General features: G+C 33.3%; 1 pseudogene; it reads right to left on the bottom strand.

Moving 5' to 3' along the window:
• Positions 1 to 954: 954 nt before the first annotated feature.
• Positions 955 to 15,014, bottom strand: LOC142328379 (very-long-chain (3R)-3-hydroxyacyl-CoA dehydratase hpo-8-like; annotated as a pseudogene).
• Between the last annotated feature and the right edge of the window lie 718 nt (positions 15,015 to 15,732).

Below are 15,732 nucleotides of genomic sequence, written 5' to 3' on the forward strand. Positions count from 1 at the left end.
CTTGTTTTACACTCACAGGAAAAACTCACAACACGAATATTTTCAACACTAGAAAGGGCACAAAAACTGGAATGTATGAAAAATTACTGGGAGAACTGTAAAGTCCAAGCAGTTCCATCGAAGAAACTTGGATAATCGACAGACTAATGTGATCCTATGCGGTCATAAAAGATAATAATAACATTAATGAGAAATGAATTGGGCTTTTGTCGTGAAAACATTTTGTAAGTCTGGTTTTATTAGTTCATACTTTATGGGAATGAATTGATCATTTTGAAATAATCGGTTCAGTATCGACAGAGTAAAAACATCCAAGCCCAATAATATAACCTGGGTTATTAATCAACTTGTTGTATTAATGTTTTGGGCAGAAGTTTTACTAAGCTCTTATTTTAAATGATTCAGGAATTAAACATGCAGTTTTTAAAGGAGAGGAGAAAAATTCCTTAAAAGTCTTAATGGGTTCAAAAGAAACCTGACTTTTAATAAATTAATTATTATGTAAAGAAAAAGGTTACAAATGTGGTGGCAGAATCATCAAAACAATTTATAGTACTATTTTTTTTTTTTTTAAATTAACAACAGTGACACGTTTGGTACTTCATATGGTTGATAACTTTACAGTGGTAAAGAGCAACAGAACTGAAATATATTTCAAAGATGGAACAAGATAACTAATAAGAAAACAAAACCTTAAAGTTTCTCATTATAATAAGCTGTAACCAATGATGAAAAATATAAATTATCATTTAACAAGTTTTTTTTTAAAAATGGGTATTATGTTCTAGCAGTTAATGGAACAGCTGCAATATGATTTCACATGAAGAATTTAAAAAGAGTTACTCAATATTTTTTAACACAACTTACAACTAAATTTGCTTTGTAATATATAGTACCCTTAATACTTAATACTTAATACCTGCTAAAATAAATGACATAGCTTTTGGCCTTTAACAACCGTCAATATAAAAATAGCAATTGTCTGAAAAATCTGTTCCTTTTACATCACTCCAAATTAACGCTAAGAAAAAAAACCAGTATATATTAACAATTCTTTATTTAATAATAAATATAATATAATAAAAATAGGTTTAAGATTCTTGTCGGTTGGTTTTGTACTACCTCCCCCGATGATCTTCTTTCTTTGACTAACCATGTGAAGATATAACATTGGGAAAACTGTAAATATAAAAAAAATTGATATAACAATATGTGAAAAATGTACATATATATTCAATAGTTAACTTATATGTTACAGTTAATGAAAAAACTTTACTTTAACATTTACCGTAGTTGTAAGAAAGAATCGTTATAGTGAACATGAATAAACTAACGTAATTCTATAAGAAACAAAGCATAATCCAAAACAACCCAAAATTTTAAAAATATACCTCTTAGCAGTATAGATCCTGACCACCACCACTAGCGATAAGTCCCCGACGGGGAGACTTATTCTTTAAGACTTTGGGGGTTGGTGTCCCCACGGGCCTAGCCTCTGCAGCTATTCTTCCCACTATACAGTGAGCAGCAGAACACTTTTCATCATACACAAATACTACACCAAGAACACTACATAAATTACAACATACACACTTACACAACAATATCCTACACTGATATTTCTTACATTAGCACTTGGTGGTGTTGCGACATCTTACGAAACGCAACCGTAACCCAAGGTGGGAACAAATCGTGCCGATGGGTGAATGGCTCTACGTAGTGAGTCTCGAACGATGTCCTCTGGGCACCAGGGCGAACCCAGTTGTACTTAGCTCTAGCTCCAGTACGCGTGCGCTCTGCTGGAGTGGTCCATTTTTCGCCAGTACTCGTGGGACAAAAATTTCTGTTCCTATATTAAATTCCAAGATGGTTGGTGGTCCATCTGAAATAACCACCAAATTAAGTCTTGTGAAGAGACCTCGATCAGCTTTGTCTGACGAGGATAAAAGTCCTACCGAAGAGAACTGCAAATCTTTAGACTTGAACTCTAAAAATATTAGATTTGTTCTCCAAAATAGTCAGGAAGGTGGCTCCCTCCAAAAGGTTTCACCTTTCTTAATAAACAAAACTGTAACAGATGCAAGTGGCTCCCCGAAGAACATCAGGAAATTATGTGACGGATCGATTCTGATCGAAACATTCAACGACGAACAGAGTCGGTCTATCTTACGTCTTCGTAATATGGGTGGGATTAATATAAGTACAGAAAGCCACAAAACTTTAAATACGAGCCGGGGTGTAATTTTTGGTCGAGACCTTTTAGATATAGATATCACTGAAATAGTTGACGAGCTTTGCCACTAAGATGTTGTTCAAGTGGAACGTATTATGAAACGACAGAACAGAACAGAAGAACCGACACCGTCTCTTATACTAACATTCAATCTCCCTGTTCTTCCAGAGAAGATTAAAGTGAGTTTCCTCTCGGTTCGGGTATGACCATTCATACCCAACCCATGGCGATGTTTCAAATGCCAAGGTTTTGGTCACACTACAACATCTTGCACGAAAACTGAGATCTGTGCTCGATGTGCTAAAGAAGGTCACAATGACACTAACTGCGAAGAAAGTGAAAAATGTGCAAACTGCAGTGGTCCACATACAGCCCGCTCCCGAGATTGCCCAATCTTTAAAGAAGAAAAGGCAATTCTCAAAATCTGTACGGAGCAAAAGCTATCTTTCCCAGCCGCACGAAGAGAATACAAAAAGTTAAATAATTCACGGAACCTGGTTAAACCAGATGTATCTTTTGCCAGTGCTACATCGAAACAAACTCTTACAAACGTTAATAATCAGCAGTGCGGATCCTGCAATGAACTTAAAAAACTTGTTCAGATGCTTTCTGATCAAGTAGCTTCACTTACAGCCACTATCTCAGAGCTGACAAAGATGAATAAAAAGTCTTTTGTCGCAGTTAGTGAATCCAACAGTGTGATACATACGAAAGTTTTTGTTCCCAAAGTCTTACCGGCACGAGTAGCGACTATCACAGCTGGCAGTAAGCCACCTAATAAGCTCTCTGTAAAGGGAACCCACATAACCATCCCCTCTGGGATGTTAACTGCAGCATCCCATTCAAATAAATCTCCTTCACCATCACCTCATATACTGGAGGATATGGTTGAAGAACCACCCGACCCTACGGCATCGGAGTTCTTTAAAATAAAAACCGAATCACGTACAGCTAATTTTTATATAATTTCCGAAATTTTATTATTTATTTTTTTTACACTTATGAACATTATTCAGTGGAATGTTAGAGGTATTCGGTCCCGCATTGAAGATATTAGAATACTAGCGCTCGCACATGATCCACTAATCATGTGTTTCCAAGAAACTCACCTTCTACAACATGACCCAATTACACTCAGAGGATACTTTTGTGAGAGATACGACTGCCTAGTAGACAGTAGGGAGAGTGGTGGAGTAGCGATTTTCATGAAGAATGGGGTGTTAGCTAGAAGAATTCAACTAACCACTGTCATTCCTGCTATCGCAGTAAAGGTCTCTATTCCCTTCAAATTGCATATCTGCAATCTGTATCTCTCACCGAACACTGAGTTCAGTGCTTTAGATGTCTCAAATCTCCTCACGCAAATACCATCTCCATCGTTAATAGTAGGAGACTTCAATGCCCATCATATTTCCTGGGGCTCAACCTTCTGCTCCACTCGAGGAAATATGATAAACAGATTGAGACAAGACTTTGACCTTTGCCTACTGAATAATGGATCACAGACATTCATGTCCTTATCATCTGGTACTGTATCTAACCTTGATCTCTCCATATGCTCACCGAATGTGCTCCCTCATTTTAATTGGTCTGTTTTTGTGATGACTTTCACGGCAGTGATCATAGACCAATTATTATTGGTTTCGGTGTAGACTGCGAGATTAAAAGAAGGCCACGGAGATGGATTGTTGAAAAGGCAGATTGGAACGGATACCATAAAGCATTCCAATCGCAGTATGACGATGGAGCGAACATCCTCGACCAATAATCTTCTTTTACGTCCATGATACTTGAGAATGCCAACAGATATATCCCACAAACACAATCCTAGACGTCCTTTCGTTCCATGGTGGAACGATGATTGCAAATATGCTATTAGGAATTGACGGCAGGCACTATGCAAATTTAATCGTAGGCCTACAACAGAACATCTAAATTTATTCCGCAGGGCTAGAGCGGTGTGCCGTCGGGTATTCTTGGACGCTAAGAAGAATTCATGGACGAAATACGTGAGCACTATCTCACACACTACTCCCACGTCTACTGTATGGAAGAAAATTTGTGCAATTTTCGGATCACCGAAACAATCTATTCTCGGTCTTATTGATGAATGAGAACTCCTTTCATCACCCTCGGAAGTGGAAAATAGTCTAGCAAAATCTTTTCGCTCGGTGTCTCTCACCTCATCATATAATAACGATTTTCAAAGGTACAAGATACAAATAGAAGTATTATCGTTAAACATTGGTGATTCGGTTGGTGAATTAAACACTGCATTCGTATTTAAGGAATTGTTACATGCACTTAAAAACTCACGGGACACTTCCCCTGGACCGGACAACATTCGCCTTTCCATGCTTTCACACCTTCCTAATTCGGCACTACAACAACTTTTGAATATTTTCAACAGTTTATTCTCCGAACAAGTCTTCCCACCCGGCTGGTCAGAAGCATTTATTATACCAGTACTAAAACCTGGTAAAGACCAAACCAACCCCTCAAGCTACCGCCCTATTTCATTAACAAGCATTTTGATTAAAATAATGGAGAGAATGGTAAACCGCAGGCTTACAGGGTACTTGGAGAAACATGGCTTTCTATCGCTAGAACAGTGTGGTTTCCGACAAGGACGATCTTCCATTGATCATTTAGTGTCAATAGAAACAACCATACAAAGCGCTTTCCTAAATCGCCAGCACCTCGTCGCTATCTTCTTTGATATAAAAAAGGTGTATGACACAGCCTGGCGATATGGTATTCTTAACACTATCAAAGAATGGGGAATCAAGGGCAATATGCTTGCTTTTACCCAGGGATTCTTAAATCACCGAACGGCTCGTGTTCGTGTGGATGATTCGCTCTCAGATAGTGTCATCTTGGAGAATGGAATGCCCCAAGGTAGTGTATTAAGTGCCACCTTATTTTCTGCAGCCTTAAATGGTATTACCAAATGTGTGCAGGCTCCTGTCTCATGTTTTCTATTTGCTGACGATTTTGCTATTTACATTGCAAGCCGTTCAACACCTACAGCAGAGAGACTACTGCAGAACACTATATCTCACCTTGAAGCTTGGTCCAGGATAACTGGTTTCACATTTTCATCCGAAAAAACAAAATGTGTAGTTTTTTCTCGGCTATGAAACCCTTCTATTCTGTAAGTTTTTCTGAACGGAGAGACTATTACTATTTCTACCTACGTCAAGTTTTTAGGTTTATTTTTTGATAGCCGACTTATTATGGTTGTGACTTATTATGGTAGATTATGGTTGTGTCGCCTACTCTTTAGCTCGTCAAACCGTACTTAAAATGCTGGATAGTGTACATCATGCTTTCGTTCGGCTTGCCACAGGCGCGTTTAGATCAAGTCCTGTCGCAAGCTTACTTGTAGACTGTGGTGAACCATCACTTTGAAATAGACGAGACCAGCTTTTATTATCTTATTTTGCTCGTCTCAGAGGACAGCTAAAACACCCGCTTCTTGAGTCAGTCTTTAGAAATCCTAATCTAGGAAAGTATGAGGACCATCCACGTCGTACTGCACCTGTAGGTGTCCGTACCCAGCGTCTGCTGCAGCATATAAACGTTGACACACCGTCATTCTTTCCTACCTATCCTTGCTCATATCCTCCATGGAGAATAAACCTTATAAATTTTACTTTTGACCTTACAACATACACTAAACAATCAACACTACCTATTGTCTTCCAGCAAATGTTTCTGTGTGTTCTCTCCAAGATGAAACCAGACGCGGTTGTATACACTGATGGATCGAAACAAAACGATACCGTTGGCTGTGCATTTGTTGTCAATGAAAGAACTTATATGTTTGGTCTACCCGGTAGTTTTTTTTATTAATTATTTTAGCTTTTATGTTTTAATGACTCGGTCTGTGATATTAGTTTTAAGTTTTATTTAATTACTTTATTTTAATTTTAACCTAGTTCTATGTTTTTATGTTTGTTGCTTATTTTTTTAAAACTTTTTTGTATCATTTTTGTGCTCTTGTTATCCGAGAATGGGCCTTTTACACCCATCTCGGACTTTGTTTAATTGTTTTGCTTTTATTATTTATTTTTATTTTAAGTTTTAGTTTTATGTACTAGTTTTAATTACTTTTATTTTTTTTTTCTTAAAAAAAAAATACCCAGGCGTAAAGATGTTTTTCGCCCTCCACAAAAAAAAAAAAAAAACTAGCGATAAGACATCCATCTTATGGTGATTCCAGTCATCACATCATCCCCTTACTTTCTAGCCCTGACGATTTTTACTGGAGGTTGTCTTACTGAGCCTCAGACACTAATCACCGGTCTCAGTGGCACGAGTGCTAGCGTCTTGGCCTTTCATCCGGAGGTGCTGGGTTTGAATCCTGGCATTTTCACACGCTACAAATCATCCATCTCATCCTCTGAAGCAACATCTAATGGTGGTTCCAGAGGTTTAAAACAAAACGCTAATTAAATACACAAATACACAGACATCAGCTAGGCCTCTGTCAGGATGTCGCTGATGGAAATGTCTTGATAAACGTTTCATCAGTGATTTTAGCTAGCTATTGCCTTTGTTGTAAGCTTTTTTGGACATCTTTACTCTTCTATCCTACTTAGTAGCCCTCACAATTGTTTAACCAAATCTGGTGAAGTGTGATCCACATGTCACCCTGACATCAAATAAGACTATTATTTATTAAACAAAAGCAAACAATCTAGACTGCAATATCAAATTTCACAACTGAGTCTAAGTACCAAAACAATTCTGTTACGTCTTATACTTTGGACAAGCATACAGGAGGTGGCCTACAGTATCATTGGTCCTACAATCCGGGCAAATGCCCTGCATCAACCAAATCAAATCTAGCTAATTTGATAATAAATGCATCATATACAGACGGGAACTGAGTACTATAACGATTGGAAGAAACCCATCTAACAGCTTGCAGACAAGTAACATCCTGCAAAATACCACGTATGCAATGATCACTAGACGATTCATTTTACCTGCTGCCAAGATTAAAAAACTCAACCGCATTAGAAAGTCAAATACCACAAAGAGGAAATTCCCCCTTCTTAGCAAGTGCAAGTACTACGGTCAGGCTTTGTTTGTTAAAGGATGGTATTTCATTGTAGTTACAAAAAATCAAGCAATTTCAACAGGTATTATTTGAAAATATAAATGCAGTGGGAAGCCGATTTTCTTACGTCCAATAATCTGAAATGTTTACGTCCACACTAGGCAATTTAGAAAAAATTAATGTGCTATTTAAAAAAATGTAAAATACTGTTAAAATAAGGCTTTGCTTCAACAGGAAATTTTATCAATTTGTTTTTAATGAGATTTTAACTGACTTTTAACAATTTGTATAGCATACAACATCAATAAATTTAGGCTGTATTAAACTGATTATAAAATTAGCGTTTGAATAGATTGATGGAAACACACTAATTTATCAAGCATGAACTACGATATGACTTGCATCCAATCCAAGGTTGTCATAAAAAACCTCATGAATATTTGTCTATTACTACGGACTAGTTGAAGAGACAAATAGAATGTGATTCTACACAAATTCTTTGTTTAAAATGATTACATCATCTTGCAGCTCATAAAAGAAGAACATTAAAGCAAGTAAATATTACAGAATATTTTAAGAAGAAATTGTGTTCACAAGGTATATTTTGATTATTGGCTGTAAAAAAGTTTTATTCTATTACACAAGCTGTAATTTTTTTATATTTTTTGTAATATTTTAGAAATTATAGTTTTTATAATAAGCAAGTTTTAGTTTTTAAATTATAGTTTTTATAATTAGTAAAATAACCCAATTTTTCTTCAGAGAACATTTTTGTAAAACAATAAGGTAGTAGATCTAAATTTCTTTTGGACAATTTTTGTAAATTCTAATATTTTTATTAGCAAATTTCCACTCTTAATGATTTTTTGTAACTTATTATTGGATCTGTTTTTTTTACATTGTACGAATGTTCCTAGTAGCTTTTTAATTTTACTACATTACTTTTTTCATATACACATTTTCATATACAATTATTCATCCGGCTTGGCTTTAGTTTACTGTGCAGTTTTGCCTTTTAAAATGTAATGTTTGATCACATAAAATTCTGTTCAGTCCAATTTTCAGAAATCACAATGTATAATCGACTCAAACAATTGTAAAAACAGAATTATGAATGTATACGCATAGTGGAGATGCGGAAACAAAGAACGACCTCAACAACTGATACTCAAGTCATCTGTTGACCTCGTTCAACCTTATCAAATAAATACTCCTTGTAAAAGTACAATATATTTAAAATTTTATTATTATAATAAATGATTACTTACGTGGTATATATGATGACATGATATATATAAGTAAATATCGGTAGTTAAAGGTAAAATTTAATGAGTTGGGAAGTTCATAAGTCCATAGCTTTGTGTCTCCAACAAACTGTTGAGCGGCATAAAAGCATAACAATTCACCACTAACTCCGATTGGATATAAGGCAAAGAAAAATGTGTACCTAAAATAACAGAAAAAGTTTTTTTTAATTAATAAATCTTTAGATGATGTTTCTTCATTAAAATACAAAGAATATTAGATTAAAAAGGTTTTTTATTTTTATTTTAACAAATTTGAAATGACATTAATTATAATTTATTAGCAATTAATAAATCCCAATAATGAGAGTGCACCAGTTAACAGGAATATGGCTTAGATCACTGGCATTTTATCATTCACTGTTCAATCCCCAGGATGTTGCTTTTTGAAGTATTCCTGGTGCAGCGGAAACTTCTGGTTGTAAACATATGGGCTTGACATACAACCATATACTTAGCTGTTCAGTTGAATGCTAGTAGTCATTGTTTACTACAACAGTTCACCTGAATTATTAGATTAGTTAGCCAGAATAAAACTAAGTTTAAAAATTGGGCAACATTCAATTTGAGATTTTAGTAAAACTGAACAAAATATCGAGTGAATGTCTTCAAATGCTTACTGAGGCTTATAACAAACGTTGCATATCTTGTGCAGGTGTGTTTGAATGATAATAATTGTAAAAGTCTAATTTTATACAGACATTGTCGGTTGTTTGTGGTTCAATCAGGATACTGAGAGACTGACAATTGAAAATGTTTATTTTATATGTTTAAAGAACATAAGTAAAACAAGACAAATCAATAATAATAATAAGCAACAATAATAAATAACTCACAATAATAATGTCAATAATAAACAAATAATAATCGTAGTACCCACAACTATAAAAATAATCAGAACAATAATAACAGTAATAATAATAAGTATTTATACTCCTCTTTATCTGCAGGACCAAACCTCAGTTGAGTGTGAGAATGATCAACCGCCCTCATATACACCCATGAAATTTCTAACCTTGGTCCAGTAACTCTTCTCACGGAACAACATTTGTTTAGGTATGTACATGTTTAGGTATGTATTTGTTTAGGTATGTAATCGTCTTTTGTAATACTGCCCACTGGGGCAGTATTACAAAAGACGATTGTTAAACACGCCAGTTATCTTTACTAAAAGAGTTTCTATTAGCCCCTTTCTGGATTCCTCCCATTATTATATTTTCTACTACTTTCATCTTAACTTTCTTTCTTTTTTCCTGTTTAGCCTCCGGTAACTACCGTTTAGATAATACTTCAGAGGATGAATGAGGATGGTATGTATGAGTGTGAACGAAGTGTAGTCTTGTACATTCTCAGTTCGACCATACCTGAGATGTGTGGTTAATTAAAACCCAACCACCAAAGAACATCGGTATCCACGATCTAGTATTCAAGTCCGTGTAAAAATAGCTGGCTTTACTAGGACTTGAACGCTGGAACTCTCGACTTCCAAATCAGCTGATTTGGGAAGAAGCGTTCACCACTAGACCAACCCGGTGGGTTTACTTTCATCTTAACTGGTAGGAAACTGTTACTCAAGTCTGTTTTAGTGATCTTGTTACAATATTTACGCAGTTGTGTAGCTGGTTTTAGAACATACTGTATGTATTAATGTCAATGCAAAATCAGTAATAATAATAATGTAGCCAAATATTTCCAAAATTTATTAAATTGTGAGAAACCAAAGAAACTTCTAATTTCAAAATTAATCATAATGCACAAAACTCTACACTTACACTTCTGGATTTGGATGAAATTCAAAACTTAAGAGTAATACAGCTTCTGGGGAAAGTTTAATTATAGCAGAAATGTGGAAGAAGACAAACATAAATGCAAAAGAATCCCTAGTCAAATTGATTAGTGAAATATGGAATAACAAAAAAATTTGCAAAGACTAGATGGATGCACTCATCTACTCGCTTCATAAAAAAGTATCCAAATAGCTGCAGGGGATTTTCGCTTTTGGAAATTACATAAAAGATTCTATCTAAAGCTCTTCATATTTGTGTCAAACTTCAACGTGATTCACAACTGGGTGAATATTGGGTGGATTTAGGAAAATTAGATCTTGCGCAGAGCATATCTATAATCTCAAAAATATAATGTAATACTGTAAATGTCAATATAGAACATATGTTATAACTTTTATTGATTTTCAAAAAGCATACAATTTAGAGATGGAACAAAAACTTAGACAAAAATCATGTTTAGCTTTTGCTGACAATATGGCATTATTAGCAAAAGACTGGAATGAAGCTGAACAAAAAAAAATTATAAAAACTACTTGCTAAAATAGGACTAAAAGTTGCATTTGAGAAAATTTTAATTTGACTAATGATAAAAACTACCCAAATTTCTTTAGGGCAGTTACAATAACAAAAAAAAGTAGAGAAAGTAATTTCAAATATCTCGGAGAACGGATCAGTTGAAATTCTTTAGATAAAAAAGTGTTGACAGTTGGAGATAATAAAATTGAATTAGCTTTCCAGCTAACAAAAAACACATATAACAAACAGTCTTTATCATGGAACTCAAAATTTCAACACTATAAAAGAGTAATAAAGCCATCGTAGTAACCCTAAGACTGTGCAACAAGGGAGGTCTATTAGAAAATCTAAAAAAAAAATGAAAATTATAAAAGAAATTTTAATCCTAAATTTCAAAATAATCAGGTAAAATTAATTCCAGATAATAAACCTTATATTAATTGAAAAACTGTTATGACAGGTGATAAGGAATAGATGAATTACATTTTACTGCATTTATTTAGAATGAATATCAGTAGATCGACTAAACAAATTTTTGATTTCTTACAAAGTAAAAAAACTAAAGGCAAATGGTACACACAAATCCAAACTAAAAGACCTAAAAGAACTGAAGGTAACTAAAGGAATTATTAGAGAAAGAAAAATATTAAAGATAATATTATAAGATGAAAATAAAAGGTTCCACAGAGTCAAAACGCAAGAACAGAACTTAACTTTCTGAAGAAAAAAGTAAAGAGATATCAGAAATAATGAACAGGTACTGGCCAGATAGAAAAACTGAAATAATCAAAAATAAATTATCTAAGATGTTGTAAATACATAAAAAATCTGATGTGGACAACATGTGTCTTCCTTATATGCCTATTAAATTATATTTACACATTTATTTTAAAATGAAAACTACGTAAAATTTTTTGTTAATAACTTCTGATATTTTTAAAATTTATTATTATTATTGAATTATTATTTATCATAATTTTTTTTTACAATCAGACGTTAATAATTGATGATGAATTCGAATTGATGTGCTTTCTCTTGTAAGATCAAAATATTTCATTAATTAAAATTTTATTTGGTTATAACTCTGGAACCAATGAAAATAATTATCACTATGATATATCGTTGAAAAGCTCTCAATGAAGGCTTATTACTGAAGTTAAGAAAAAATCCAAAATCAAATTTTTTTTTGGATTTTGGGCTTTTTTGGACCCTTTCGGTTCAGTCAATTGCAATCAAAAAGGGAGATGCACAACTAGATGTTACAACAGTCCTAAATCCAAAATTTCAACAACCTATAGCTAATTGTTTTAGAGTTATGCGAAATCCATACATATATATGAAAAAATATCACACCGAAACTAGTCAAAATGGATTCAAGGATAGTCAAAATGGATATTTTCATTGAAATCTGAAAACAAAAATTTTTTGTGATCATAATACTTCCTTTACTTCATACAAGGAAGTAAATTCATACAAAGCATTACAACTTATTGTCTTATTATTAATAAAAGCAATCGCATAACAACATTTTCCTACTGACCTTTTATATCTGTCATTTGCTGAACTAAAAACTGAACATACTTCTAGCCTGATGTAAATTAATCATGAAAAAAATGTTCTCTCTTCAGAATTACCTTTGGAGCAGAAATTAAAGTGTAATATTTTGTTTGTTACAACTGGAAAACAAAGCGTTTCCGAACCCATGTGTAAACGTGAACTTTTTTCTTTTCACTTTTAATAATGTTCTGAAATTCTTTCAGTTAATTCGTGAGTTACCATGCACGATATGATTTAAAAAAATTTACATTAATTTGATTATAAAATTAAATATATATTAACGTACACTTACCGACACCATACTAAAACATATGGAACCAAGTTAATTATATTCAACGCATAATAACCGTATCGAATATCTCAGTGATTGACCAAGCGAATAGTAGCAAAGGCATTCCAAAAGATACTGGAGCAGTAGGTGTACCTAGTAATACACCACAAACAACCATAACTCTGGAAAACACTTGAAATGTCGTCAGCATTAAATTAGATTTAACCAATCCGGCAGCTACGTTCAATATCTGAAAGAAAAAAGAGAAAAATTTAATAAATTATTTTATTTTAGCCACGATTATATAACAACAAAAGTACATTACGTAAGGTACGAGTAGATATCCAACTCCACAGATAAAAATGAAAGGAACTGCTCTAGCATTTACATGGATGGAACAAGGGAAATTACGGTAAAATGTTGATCAGTGCGGATTCAAAAACGTAATAAATAATTTTAAATATAAATAATATATGAAAGTACTAAACATAAAATAGAAATAATAAATACAATTCAGAAGGCGTTAATGATAACTAATAACATAATCTATATGTTGAACGCATTTTATGATTAATAATATTTACAAATTTAGCATGGTAAAACTCCTTTTGTAAAAGAAAACCTTTTAATTTTATTTTAAGTAAACCGATACAAAGAATTTTTTTAAACAATTTGATAATTTGGGAAAATCCTTTCTTTTAAGTTGAAGTATTGAGTTGAGTTACATGTAAACAATTTTGTTGTCGATGGTTTCTTAGAGGTGGAATTGCAATTTTTTTTTAAGAATAAGTGATTATTTTTTAGACACACATTGCTCATTAATAAAATATTTGTAATATCTTATTCAAAAATTGATCTACATAATTCATATTTATAGATGGGAAACAATATATATTTTTTTTTTTTACTGAGCCCTAAGAGTTGATACTAAACAATTCATACAAGAATATATGCATACAAGAGTACGGTTTGATCTTGTAAACAATAAAAACTGAAATGTAATTATTAATGAGATTTCTATCGATGTCAATCTGACCAACACAATGCAACGGTTTAATCTGTATTTAAAGATAGAGATGGTTAAAATCGATCCAGAAGAATATGCAAAGAACGGTTCAAGATATTGGGGCAAATCTATATCTATATTATTATATAAAGAGGAAGAGGTTTTTTGTTTGTTCGAGATAAATGAAAGAACTTCTAGAACAATTGCAACCAAATTTTTACCGGTGTTTCTTGGCATAACTTAGAAGGTTTTTACATATAATTCATTTTGGAAAAAAAAGGAATTTTTACACAGATATATATATATATATATATATATAGTAGTGGAGATTTGCCAGTTGAAGCTCAAACTTTAATGAATTGAACTGATGAACTGCGAGTCTCTACCGCTGCGTGAGCTGGGTTTGAAGTGAATGATTCAAATGAAATGAATAATAATACAAAGATAATAGAATTAAATTTACATTAAATAAATTTAAAGAATATAATGGATTTCTTGTGGGGGCTGCGTGACGGTAGAGCGGTGAGCTATGCCAGCACCTTGTGGGAGGCTAGACTAATCATCAATATCAACTGGTAACAAACAGCATGCCCCTGAGGCACTGTTTTGGAAGGTGCGATGGGGTACCCTTAAAATATCTCTGCAAACAATGGTCCGATTATCAAAATTCAAATTAGGTAGTCGTTAGTACGTTGGAGGCTAACTTTTATATGAATCAGATAATCACACAAAGTAACACAGATCATGGTCATTCAAAAACATATATATATATAAAGTATGTCTTTTTGATATTGCATAATGCAAGAACCAACCAAGACTCCCTTGAAGGTTAAAATATTAAAAATATTCATTATTTCTTCACCCCCAAGGAGGGTGAAGTTGTGAATTAAAGGTATTCATTAACAAAAAGATAGATTAATTCTTTTGCTTCGTTATTATATTTCTGCCACCACGACAAAGAAATAAGTTATGAATTTTTCATCGTTAAATGACTGTGTACTTTCCTTATCGTAGTTACTATTATTCTATCTTTTGTAATTTACTCTCTTTTTCAAATTTCTATAAACCCTATCTACGAAGATTATTATTTATCGGTATTATTCAGACAACCGTGGGGATAATGTACAGTGCAGGGATCCAGGGGGAGGAGCCTTCTGGGTAAATAGAAATTGTGACCGAAGTAAGCTCTGCAGGTGTCCAGGGCTTACTGGACTTATAGTAAGTCCAGTAAGGACTTACTATATTTTCACTTCTTTGACTTATAGTAACCATAATTAAATGATCTGTATTCAGAAATCGCCACACAAAATAGGATAATTCAGTCTGAAGTTATCACGCAAAACAAACAATTACTGAAAAAAAACTAGATTTATTATTCCTACCTCAAATAAAATTACTCAAACATATAACAACCAAAGTGACATACTAATTAAATGGAATCATCAAATTAATATAAGGATAAGGATATGACTTATTTCCTGAAATGACAAAAGAATTTCTTTTATTGTGCCCAACCATTTATGAAATTTTGAATAAAAGCATGTGCATCAATCCATCTCTTAGCTACCTAAGAGGGATATATTAAATTATATCAAACTTATCTACCCTTCGAGTAAAAGTTTATGTACGTGACTCATAAAGACTGCATCTACCTGCCCCCTTCATTGACTATGACCAAAATCAAGTGAAAATGTCATCAAATTCCCATATCCAAAAATCATAATGCCAGATTTCATCCGAATCGGTCCATCCAGTCTGGAAGTAAAGCAAAAATAGGCCAACATACATAAATACAACCTTCCAGAATTTTTGTTAGAGAGATTATGAAACATCAATATACACAAAATTTGATTCAATTTTTTGTTATACACCTGTACATTCATTATAACTACTGAATATGGCTGGAATTAATTTAGTTAGTAGTTTGAAGCCCTCTTATCCATTTATCGAACGGGGTTAAAAATCAGGCAAAAGTTGGGATATCATATAT

Source organism: Lycorma delicatula, chromosome 7, assembly GCF_047948215.1.
Source record: "Lycorma delicatula isolate Av1 chromosome 7, ASM4794821v1, whole genome shotgun sequence".
Classification (NCBI taxonomy): Eukaryota; Metazoa; Arthropoda; class Insecta; order Hemiptera; family Fulgoridae; genus Lycorma; species Lycorma delicatula.